General features: G+C 35.6%; 1 long non-coding RNA gene across 1 annotated transcript; it reads left to right on the plus strand.

Annotated features, from left to right (window-relative positions):
• The first annotated feature begins 3,425 nt into the window (after window positions 1-3,425).
• LOC131548499 (uncharacterized) lies at window positions 3,426-8,811 on the plus strand. The gene is made up of 4 exons (XR_009273173.1): window positions 3,426-5,077; window positions 5,640-5,716; window positions 6,266-6,314; window positions 8,536-8,811. It is a non-coding gene; the product is annotated as an uncharacterized LOC131548499 (long non-coding RNA).
• Window positions 8,812-9,134: the final 323 nt, after the last annotated feature.

Genomic DNA, 9,134 nt, shown 5'->3' on the forward strand with positions numbered 1-9,134 from the left:
GAATCCTTAAAAGTATCACAGGTCCCAAAAAATATTAAGCAGCACAACTTTTTCCAACATTTATTATAAATTAGCATATTAGAATGATTTCTGAAGGATCATGTGACACTGAAAATTCAGCTTTGCTGAATAGTTTTCAAATAGAAAACTTTTATTTAAAATTGCAATAATATTTCACAATATTATTTTGCGAAATAATATTCAGTATTTTTTATCAAATAGACATAGCCTTGATGAGCCTAAGAAACTTCTTTAAAAAAATGTACTGACCCCAAACTTTTGAATGGCAGTGTATTGTACTGTAAAAACGTTTTCTCAGATAACCTAAAATGTGCATCATTTAGTTACATCAAGGGTCAAATCAAATATAAATAGCACATTAAAGTTAAAAGTTACACACTTTTTTTGTGTGTGCGCGCTGTACAGGTCTGGTATAAAGAATGTTTTTGCTCAGGTGGCTAAAATGTCCGCCCAATAGAGAAAAGTTTTGCTCAGCAAGAAAAAAAATTAGAGGGAACATTGATTATATGGCTACTTCAAAAATGTCCATCCCGCAAAAACCAAAATAAATATCCGTTTGTCATCCAAAGAGAAAAAAAAAAAAGTAAAATCTTCCAAGTGTCCCTTTCTTCTTTATGTCTTTTCAATCAAAGTTCCGTAGCTATAGAATAACGAACCGTCTCTCCAGTCGAAAGAAAAACAAAAATGAAACGGCACAAAATTCACCTTCACTCTTTTGTCTTTGCATCTCCAATCGACCCCGAACGAGTCTTCAAAGAACAGCAGAAAATCCGCGGAACGCCATCACACGTCCCTTTTCCCGGAATCCGCGCGCGGCCTCCTCTCTAACCTGCCAGCGGTCTTTCCTGGATAACGTTACACCGCCGTACCACGAAGACGTCCGTTGATAATCAATAGCCACCAGGAGAGACGAGTAAAAGAGATAACCTTGATAGATCCACACTGTTCGGGCGCCACTTTGTAACACCGAGTTGAAATGGTCAACTCGGGTCACAAACAGAAAGGAATAAAATAAAATAAAGGTGTCCGTAGAGCAAGTTCTCTCTTCCCCTTTTCGTCTCGTACAGACACAACCTATCCCCATGGCCAGTTGTCAATCTGCCACAAAACTACCGTAAATGCTCTAGTGGCCGTTACACATTACTATAGGCTGTATGATTAAATTAAAGGTTTAATGTTCAATTTATTTATAAAGCACATTTAATACAACTTTAGTTGACCAAAGTGCTGTACATAAAACATAAACCTAAACATAAACATCTAAAAAATTGAGAAAACAAGAAAACATTTCTGGATTCTGCATCTGAAGTGGCATTTAGCCATGCCTCCTTTCAACATTAATTTATTTTACATGGATTAATCTAGTTGAGAGGAGACATGGATGCATTTAACCTGCAGTTACACAAGCATAAATAATAGTTTTAAACATAAAATGTTAATACTGATATTTGCCCTGCAGGTGGCAGCAAGTCACTGTTAATGAGTGAGTCATTGAAATTCAGCTGATTCATTCAGGAATGAAGCATTAGACTTTTTTAATGAGTGAGTCACTGAATCATTTATTCAACGGTTTCGTTCAAAAACACAGACCGTTGTTTAGAGATGCAAAATAGTGCTATGATCTTTGTTTGAAAAAATTTTCATTGGCAAAATTGAGCAAAAACAGGCAATATTGTGTCTAAAGTCAATTAATGCTAATATTATTAAACTTGCATAAAATCAATATTATATTTGTTATCATGCTGATATCTGGACAAAAAAGCGGCACTCTTCATGTGATATATATATATATATATATATACAGTGAGGAAAATAAGTATTTGAACACCCTGCTATTTTGCAAGTTCCCCACTTAGAGATCATGGAGGGTCTGAAATTGTCATCGTAGGTGCATGTCCACTGTGAGAGACATAATCTAAAAAAAATCCAGAAATCACAATGTATGATTTTTAACTATTTATTTGTATGATACAGCTGCAAATAAGTATTTGAACACCTGTCTATCAGCTAGAATTCTGACCCTCAAAGACCTGTTAGTCTGCCTTTAAAATGTCCACCTCCACTCCATTTATTATCCTAAATTAGATGCACCTGTTTGAGGTCGTTAGCTGCATAAAGACACCTGTCCACCCCATACAATCAGTAAGAATCCAACTACTAACATGGCTAAGACCAAAGAGCTGTCCAAAGACACTAGAGACAAAATTGTACACCTCCACAAGGCTGGAAAGGGCTACGGGAAATTGCCAAGCAGCTTGGTGAAAAAAGGTCCACTGTTGGAGCAATCATTAGAAAATGGAAGAAGCTAAACATGACTGTCAATCTCCTCGGACTGGGGCTCCATGCAAGATCTCACCTCGTGGGGTCTCAATGATCCTAAGAAAGGTGAGAAATCAGCCCAGAACTACACGGGAGGAGCTGGTCAATGACCTGAAAAGAGCTGGGACCACCGTTTCCAAGGTTACTGTTGGTAATACACTAAGGCGTCATGGTTTGAAATCATGCATGGCACGGAAGGTTCCCCTGCTTAAACCAGCACATGTCCAGGCCCGACTTAAGTTTGCCAATGACCATTTGGATGATCCAGAGGAGTCATGGGAGAAAGTCATGTGGTCAGATGAGACCAAAATAGAACTTTTTGGTCCACTTTTTGGGTAATTCCACTAAACATGTTTGGAGGAAGAAGAATGATGAGTACCATCCCAAGAACACCATCCCTACTGTGAAGCATGGGGTGGTAGCATCATGCTTTGGGGTGTTTTTCTGCACATGGGACAGGGCGACTGCACTGTATTAAGGAGAGGATGACCGGGGCCATGTATTGCGAGATTTTGGGGAACAACCTCCTTCCCTCAGTTAGAGCATTGAAGATGGGTCGAGGCTGGGTCTTCCAACATGACAATGACCCGAAGCACACAGCCAGGATAACCAAGGAGTGGCTCTGTAAAAGCATATCAAGGTTCTGGCGTGGCCTAGCCAGTCTCAGACCTAAACCCAATAGAGAGTCTTTGGAGGAGCTCAAACTCCGTGTTTCTCAGCGACAGGCCAGAAACCTGACTGATCTAGAGAAGATCTGTGTGGAGGTGGGCCAAAATCCCTCCTGCAGTGTGTGCAAACCTGGTGAAAAACTACAGGAAACGTTTGACCTCTGTAATTGCAAACAAAGGCTACTGTACCAAATATTAACATTGATTTTCTCAGGTGTTCAAATACTTATTTGCAGCTGTATCATACAAATAAATAGTTAAAAAATCATACATTGTGATTTCTGGATTTTTTTTTTTAGATTATGTCTCTCACAGTGGACATGCACCTACGATGACAATTTCAGACCCCTCCATGATTTCTAAGTGGGAGAACTTGCAAAATAGCAGGGTGTTCAAATACTTATTTTCCTCACTGTATATGAACTATTTTAATTATATAAATGTAAAAAACCTACAAAGGCATTTTTGCGGTCTACAATATAGAATGCCTTGAATTTGGAGTTTTAATAGACTAAATCAAGTGCGTGCACACTGATATACTCGAGAATGTCAGATCACACATCATTACAACAACACTTACCATATAAATCGCACACCCCAGCCTCGACTTGTGTGGAACATGAAATCGACCGTGGTGTGTGAGCACTTGTTTGCACGTGAGCAAAAGTGTTTTTAGGAGTCTAACTCACAAGCGCCAGACCACTGATTCGTCAAATCTGCTTGCTTGCAGTCTGTGTTCTTCCGACTTTATTTTGTAGTAAGTAACGAATATGCTTCGGGGAAATGCATCGGAGTAAAATAATACATTTCAATTAGGAAATGTGAAAGTTGACAGAAATATAAAAACCCAAGTAAAGTATAGATACTCCTGTAGGGTATCAGAGCGAATCAGACAATTTAAGAAGCCCATGACAACAGGATGTTCGTAAATCAGATCCTAGCGCCAGTCAGTCTGAAGCAAGCCTAACCAACCAACTCTTTCACAGAACAGCTTCCAACATTAACACAAAATAACACTTATTGATAATCCCAACTCAGGAAGGAAATTGTCAAATTTGGGGCAAGTAACCAAGATGAATGGTCAAAGAGAAGCACAGCATGACCATCACATGTAAATCCATTATATAAATCATGATCAATATCTTTTAAAATTCATTACTTAATCTTATCTTGCTTATCTTGCATTTTCTTTAATATTCTTCTTCTTCTCTGCACCAGTTTTATAGTTCCACCTCTTCATTTCCAAACATTAATGTGCACAACTGAGAAGGAAACCTTTTATAATTCTAATTATTTTATATAGTTGTAACTAGCAAGCATTAGAGTCTGAACCCTTGACATGGGGCTCCCTGATTCCACGGTGGCCCTCGGTGCAACTGCTTATATTGTTTATTAGGTACAGTGACACTGACTTCAGCCATTAAGGGGCAAATTGCTTTTTGTGTTTCTAAGCACAAATACATTCTTAATGATTTTTATGATTAACGTTCTGCATATTTCCCACATCCCAATTCATTTACAGCAGAATAAGAGCAATATTGGACATTTATAGGTTATTGAGTGAAAAACACTCAAGTCAGAAGGAGTCAGAAGGACACAGGGTAACTGTGTTTCATATGTTTTGGGAGAAGTATTAGCTTTAAAATTATCATTTGAACAGTATTTTACTGCATTATGTACAGTAATATACTGTAAAATGTGTATACATTATTTTACTGTAAACTGCAAAGGATTATGGGAAAATGTATGGTCACTGCAGTAAACTACTGTAAATTTACAGTAGTGAACTTGCCCGCGAAAAACTGACCAATGGCAAGGGAGATTTATTTTGTTTGCTGTTTGGTGGAAGCAGTGGTAAAAGGACAAAAGAGACATTGTTAACTGGACAAAAAGGTTAGTAGGCCTATATTATTTCTGTTTTATGCAAAACTGAGATATTTTAAGATGTTTTAACTTATTAACAGCAAAGGAACATTATTCATCGTGTCATTTTTCATGTCGGGAGTTGGGGCCTTTTTTTCTGACTGACGGCCGGATTAACGCCGCCATAACGGTGATAACATCGACTGGTGAGTAAATTAAGGTGACCTATATTAGTCAAAATAAACCTTATTAAACCGAAAAACAGTTTGTAGGTTTTGCTGCCCTTTGATGCAAGTTTGTTAATCTGGCGAGTCGTTAAGTACTTAACCTTAACAACGAACTAATGTGAAATAACGTTACTGAGGTAAAGTGCAGAGGCAACACCACTGTTTCAATTCAGTGGAGATTTTAAACAGTATTTTCAAGTACTTCTTTTGTTTGTTCTTTTCAAATTTCTAGTGTAGATTTCATCGACAACGTCGGAGGTGTATTTTGGAGCCTCTTGTGAAAGTTAATAATGTAAGTTAGCCGAAGTTAACGAACACAGAGAAGCATAATATATTTTGTACACTGCCTCTTTATCGCAAGTGTAATTCTCTTCAAATGCTATTTAAGTTAGAAACCAATGTTGTATGTAACTTTAAAGACGGTCCCTATTCAGTGAGAGACGTAAAATAAAACCGCGAGCTAACATGAAATACTGAGGAAAACTGAGTTAAGAAATACCACTGTAAAGTAACGTTACATCTTTTGTATTTTATTTTCAAGTTTGTGATCTTGTGGTCATGTCGTCTGCATCGGAGGAGTATTAGAGTCTTTTCTTGGGATTGTCGTCGTAACAACAGGTGAGCTTTCATCTAATGTTACTAAAGTAGCCAAATTAGCCACGGGCTGCTGTTCTCCACTAACTTACTTTTTAAAGAGAGGAACGGGCTAGCAATATATTAATATAGTAAGTTTTGCTTATAAATATAAAAAATGTAAGTTTTATTAGTTAACATTAACGTTAGTTTAAAACATTAATGAACAATGCTTCTACAGCATTTATTAAGCTTAGTTAATGTTAATTTCAGCATTTACCAATGCATTATTAAAATCACAAGTTGTGTTTGTTAACATTAGTTAATGCACTGTGAACTAACATGGAATAAACAACAACTGTATTGTCATTAACTAACATTAACAAAGATTAATAAATAGTGTAATAAATGCATTGTTCATTGTTTGTTCATGTTGGTTAATACATTAACCAGTGTTAACAAATGACACCTTATTGTAGAGTGTTACCAAAAATGTTTATTTTATTTAAAATGTTTGTATTACTGTACGGTAGTTTTTTTCTGATCATAAACTATAGTAACACTAAAAGGGTGTTGTGACTCTGTCTGTTACAGGAGATTTCTCCAAGCAAAAACAGGATCCTGACTATGAGGGCAGAATTAGGTAACCCAAAATACATTTTGTTTTACATTGCATTTACATTCATGCATTTGCCAGATGGTTTTAGCCAAAGCAAGTTATATTGTATTTAATGTAGGGGAGCACGGGACACAACCTAACACTGACTTTCTTAGCATGTGTAAATCCACGTGGGGTTCAGAGTATAATTTTTTTATACACTTTAATTTCACACTTGTCTAGTACAAATATGTTGCGTTGTTTCATAATTACAGGTGTATATGTTTTTCGTTATTTATCTCAAAAGAATGGAAGTGACAACATAGTAGGTGGGGTACATTCTAACATGTGAGGGGCACGTTGTAACATAACCATATGAAAGCTTAAAATATTATCTGATCTAATGAAAAAATATACAAGACAAACTAAAATATTTTGTCAATAAAATAAAATCATTAACTTTTTCAAGTAAAATAATGGTGTTTTTTAAGAATTAAAAATAATCTAATTTTGGAGTTTGACAATGAACACATTGCAACCATGCTTGGGACGGCCCTGATCGCAACACACAGCTACATATACAGTGTAGTTCAAAACAGAGTGCGCAAATGAAGAAACACATTCAGAAATTCAGAAATGATACACTCCCCTCCCTCCACACACAGCTGTCATAGGACACAGGACACGAGACACATAAACGAGCCAAAATGCTTTACATTTCTTGAAATAACAATTTCTGAACATATAAAGATTCTCAGTCTTTATTCACCTGCTTCTTGTGGCTTCTCATTGAAACTCATTGAAACTCATAAAAGTAAATGGTGTAAATTGCATCGCTAATGTCATTGAATTGCATAGTTTAATAATAGCGAGGCACATTGTAACACAGTGTTATAACGTTCCCCATCTGTGCAACTGGAATTTAAAACTGGTTAGTGTCTTCTGCTAGTTAGCGAAGCATTATAAAACTAACTGATCTAAACTGATCTATCTAAACTGATAACAGATTGGAGTTTAAAATAGTAGCAGATTTGTCTAATTTTAATTGAGTACTAAAAACTGAGATGACAATTTACTTCAGCCAGAAATGTACTTCTGCTTTGGTAGAATAAATATTCAGCGACATCTTCAAAAGATTTTTTGAATTTTGGTGCACTTTATTCTCTATATAGTGTTGGCAGTAGTAAATACTGTAAATTTGGTTATGCTAGCATGTGTGGAAATATTTAAACCATGTGTGTTACAACTTACCCCGTGTTAGTTTGTGCCCTGCGCTCCCCTACACATTTTATTAAGTTATTCAGTCCCTGGGAATCAAACAGGGGTGGCGCTAGGGGTGTGTGCGTATCAAGATTGAGATTTTCTAGGACACATACACACATTTAGAAATTACTAGATTATATGAACAGATAGCATTTAGCATGGTCTGTGGCAGACTTTACTAAGTGTCAGGGCAACAAAATTCAATAAACAAGAAGTTAATATTAAGTGATTTAAATCGTGAAGAAAATATTGTCTTTTCGCAAAAACGGATCTAAACAAAGCCATGTTGTGCATCTCTGCACACAACAGTGTTTCATTACTGAAAGAATTTACCTTTTTTGAATGCCTTGAATCAGTGATTCAATGATCCATTCCTGAAAGAATCAGCAGTTTTTAATGAATAGATTGAATAAATGACTCAATGGCTCAGTCATTAAGACAGTGGCTTGCTGCCACCTACTAGTAATTTTAGTCTCATTTTTAAAAGCATCATTCTATTTTTTTTTTCTATCATTACATATTTTGTTTATATTTAAAACATGAATTTCATAATATTATTTATGCAATTTGTAAGTGCAAATTATAATTAATTACACTTGTCGCTTTAAAAAAAAAATTAAGCCACTTAGCCAATGTAACTTTTCAGCATAGCCTGTTTTATTTGACTTGTATCCCGTGTATTCTGATACATAAATTAATGTCTCTGGTCTAAGCCCCGGATATCCACTCACCCTAGAACCGTCCCTGGAATCAAACCCATTAATTCAGCATTCTAGCACTTTGCTCTACTGATTGAGAATGCATTGTAAAAAATGGAGCTTTAATAATTTGAATGTGATGGATTATCAACTAATTATGTACCTTCCTTTGTAGGTGTGTTCAGATGTAGTATATAAGGTTTTATTAACATGAAAGTGCATACAGCACCAAGTTTGACAGTTGAGGCAAATTCTGTAAACACTGCTTTGAAAAATAATGCTTTTTTTTTTTCTTGTGCTTGCAGGTTCATTCAGATCTTTGTGGCACCAAATGCATTGAAAGTCACAGGTCAGCTGGAATTCTGGAAAGAGGGTGCAAAGAAAAAGGATCTGTCTGAATCCCATCCTGCTGTTTCTCATCGGAGAGCTTGTCAACTTTGACTGTCAAAATTACTGAAATTTAACACAACAACACAAACTAATTTTTACTGTATTATTTGATTTTTATTAACACTACCAGTCAAAAGTTTTTGAACAGTAAGATTTTTAATGTTTTTAAAGAAGCCTCTTCTGCTCACCAAGCCTGCATTTATTTGATCCAAAGTACAGCAAAAACAGTACAATTTTGAAATATTTTTACTATTTTCTATAAACTATTATTATTATTATTATGTTGAAAATAGCTGAGTAATTTTTTTTCAGGTTTCCTTGATGAATAGAAAGTTCAGAACAGCATTTATCTGAAATAAAAATATTTTGTAACATTATAAATGTCTTTATCTTCACTATACCATCCTTGTTAAATAAAAGTAGTAATTCGTATAATTCCCCCCCCCCAAAAAAAATTTACTGAATCCAAGCTTTTGAATGGTATAGTGTATAATGTTACAAAATATTTTTATTT

This window comes from Onychostoma macrolepis, chromosome 10 (assembly GCF_012432095.1).
Source record: "Onychostoma macrolepis isolate SWU-2019 chromosome 10, ASM1243209v1, whole genome shotgun sequence".
NCBI classification, from domain to species: Eukaryota; Metazoa; Chordata; class Actinopteri; order Cypriniformes; family Cyprinidae; genus Onychostoma; species Onychostoma macrolepis.